Consider the following 3267-nt stretch of genomic DNA (forward strand, 5'->3'; position numbering starts at 1 on the left):
TTTGCACTTGAACATCTCTTCTGGGGTTGAATTAGAGAAAGATTCTTCAGTTGATGATTCATCAAAAAATCTTCTCCTTTTTCTTTGACGTCTTTGCTGAAAAGATCTAAACTCAGTTGGTATATTTAAATTTTCAGCAACCAGTCTGGATTCATTTAAGAGAGCTTGCCAATTATTTCTAATTGCTTTTAATTCATCTACCAGACTGGAAAGATTTTCAACTTCTTTATCAATTGTGGTATTTCGTGCTTGCAAAACTGTGCTTCTGTAATTTATAGCTGTAAGGACTTTTAGCCAAATAGATGCCATCAAAACACAATCAAAAGAATCCAAATATATGCTTACAGAATCAAGATCTGTTCGAATTTCTGATGTTAGGTTAAGTTCCAACACTGACTCAATTGCCTTTTGGATCCCAGGAAGTCTTTCAGCAAAGGGTTTGACACTCTCTACCCTTGCAGACCAATGTGTATTTGACATGGAGTGGAGTGAAGCACCGATGTTTGCTTTCAAAATTTCCCACCTCTGAGGACTGCCACTGAATATATTATACAGCTTTTGTACAATGCCAAAAAATGTCACAACCTCAGGACAACATTCTGCTGCATGGACACCACACAGATTTAAACTGTGACAGGCACAAGGAGAAAAAATAGCCAGAGAATTTACTTGTAAAATTCGAGCTTGGACACCTTTGTATGCTCCACTCATGTTAGAACCATTGTCATAGCCTTGTCCACGACAATCATTTATTGGAATATTACGTTTTTGAAGCGTTTCCAGAATTAAATCTGCAATAGCTTCCCCTGTTTTTTAATTGCAGTTGACAAATTCCAAAAATCGTTCTAAAACTTGATATTCATTGTTTACGACAAGAACATAACGCAAAATGAAGGTAGTTTGTTCCATGTGTGCTGAGTCTGGTGTTGCATCTACAATAATAGAAAAATACTTTGCATTTTCTCTCTCCTTTAAAATGCAGTTAAACACATATTCGGCACAACATGATATGAATTCATTTTGAATTTCTGCTGACAAGTAATGTACTTGTAATCTTTTTTTCTCCATTTGTGCCTGTTTTACTTTTTTCAAATGCTCTGCAAGCAAAGGGTCGTAGTGGCTTACAACTTCTAACATTCCTAGAAAATTGCCATTTCTTGGATGTCCAATTAGGTTGCTTGATCCTCTAAAAGCCAGTCCACGTTCTGCAAGAAACAGAACTACATCCAGAAATCTTCGCAATAAGGCTTTCCAAACCTCGGTTTCATTCTGGATTTTGTGCCATAATAAACTATCAACTGTCATGTTTTTTTCAAGATTGGTTTGCAAATCTCGCCAGTCTACATAACATGTACGATGGTTATTACTATTTTCATGGTCAGGTATTTTATTGTACAGTTTTTTATAACCTTTCGAAGGTCCCCAACCGATTTCTGTTGTCAAAACTGAACGATGTGTTACTGGGAGCTTGCTGAATAAAAAACAGGGAAAGCAGAACAAAGCTTGCTTACTCTTACTCCAAACTAACCAGTCGCGAGGATATTTTTCTTTGTTTGGTAAGTGAAAATTTAATATATAAAAAGGAAATTGGCTGCCATGTTTATCAGGTGGGAAAAAGGTTGGGTGTGGTTCTGGTCCCTGTCGTACGGCATCTTCTATTTGGGCCACTGAGAAACCTGGTTGCAGAAGGCCTATATCACATTTCAATAGCTGCCTGTTGCTATCTAATTCGATATCAGATGCCCCCTCTGAGTAAGCTGTGGAACAAACCTCAGTAACATCACCTTTACGTGCAGAAGTTAAGTGTGCAGAACTTGTATGTGGTTCTGAAATCAGTGTAGTGTCTGTGCCAGAAGCACATGTTAGCATACTACTTGAACCACTAACATCATCATCATCATCATCATCATCAAGAACAATAACAGTTAGATTTTCATTAACTTCATCAATTCCACTTGTTATTGTTGAAGATCCAGCCACCTCCTTCTGACCTTCATGCTCAGACAAATGAGAGGAAACAGTAAATCCTACACTTTCAAGAGTTCTCCGACCTTCACTGGTCCTTTTGTCTTTTGCTTTTTTTTCTTTACGTTTCTGGGCGCCAGATTTATGATGATACAAATCCATGGCGAAGCTTCCCCTAAAATGAATATATATAAATATATATATTAGGGGTATGTAGGAGGAATTGCTGCTTAGTTTCTGTCTGCCTCATCAAGACTTGGACGTACCTTGGTAGCTACATGGAAGCTAAATGGCGTCTTAACTAATTGCAGTATACACATGATAATGGAAGAAGCAGTCACGGGTTTGGATTAGATCTCTAAGTATACCTCTAAGCAATGCAAATACCTTATAGTTTATAAGAAAACAGCTTACCTTGTTTGTGGTTGAGATCAAGTTGCTCCAGGCTTCACCGTTTCCCCCTGAGGTCACCGAGCTGTGCTCTTCCTTGTAGTGGTGGATGTCAATTCTACCCGGACAAAAAGAATTTGCATTTTTGGCATATATAAGCACATACATACACTAAGACACAGTTGTGCCTTATTCAGTTGCGCGTGTTGTATCTTGTGTGTATAAAGGTCTGTGCATGCTCTATCCTACCTGTTATTACAGCTTCCACAGTCTGCTGCTGGTTTCTTGTCCGGTCACTGGAATGTTGGGGTCTGTTTGGAAAATGTATAGGTACATGAAATATGCAAAAGAGAGCAATAACTGAACACTGTACATAACACAGATCACGCAGTATATAGGGGCACTTATGTGTGACATTACATTTCTTGCAAAAATGCTAGGAGACAGTTGAAGGAGGAGGATGTAGTGCATGTACTGTATTGCATACATTGCACTACTCACAAAGGGTGCATGGCTTTGTCAAAATAGGGGTGTGGTGGTCCACCACTGTCCCCATAATGTATTGCTACCATATGTCCTCTTTACCCTCTGTAATTGTTGTCCTTCTCCTCTTTGCCTGTAATTATTGTTCCCCTGCTCCCAGTGTTTCTTAATGTCCTCCACTCCCACTTTAATTTTTTGTCAACATTATATCATATTTCTTCCTTTCCCCCTGTGTCATCTGTGTGACTGATTAATCATCCAATCCTCTGCATGGCTGGGCTGCAAGTAAACAATAATCCTATGATATCCTCACATCAGGGCCTATTATCTAACAGACTGATTAAAGAGAAAACATTAATGTGTCATCAAGTATGCATGCAGACTGAATTCTCAAGTGTACTGCACATATCCAGCATGATACTGTGAGAT

At 38.7% G+C, this 3267-nt stretch overlaps 1 long non-coding RNA gene across 1 annotated transcript; it reads right to left on the reverse strand.

Moving 5' to 3' along the window:
- Positions 1–832: 832 nt before the first annotated feature.
- Positions 833–2667, reverse strand: LOC142150153 (uncharacterized). Its single transcript, XR_012691050.1, has 3 exons — positions 2605–2667; positions 2380–2473; positions 833–2140 (listed from the first exon to the last, which is right to left on the reverse strand). It is a non-coding gene; the product is annotated as an uncharacterized LOC142150153 (long non-coding RNA).
- Positions 2668–3267: the final 600 nt, after the last annotated feature.

This window comes from Mixophyes fleayi, chromosome 4 (assembly GCF_038048845.1).
Source record: "Mixophyes fleayi isolate aMixFle1 chromosome 4, aMixFle1.hap1, whole genome shotgun sequence".
NCBI classification, from domain to species: domain Eukaryota; kingdom Metazoa; phylum Chordata; class Amphibia; order Anura; family Limnodynastidae; genus Mixophyes; species Mixophyes fleayi.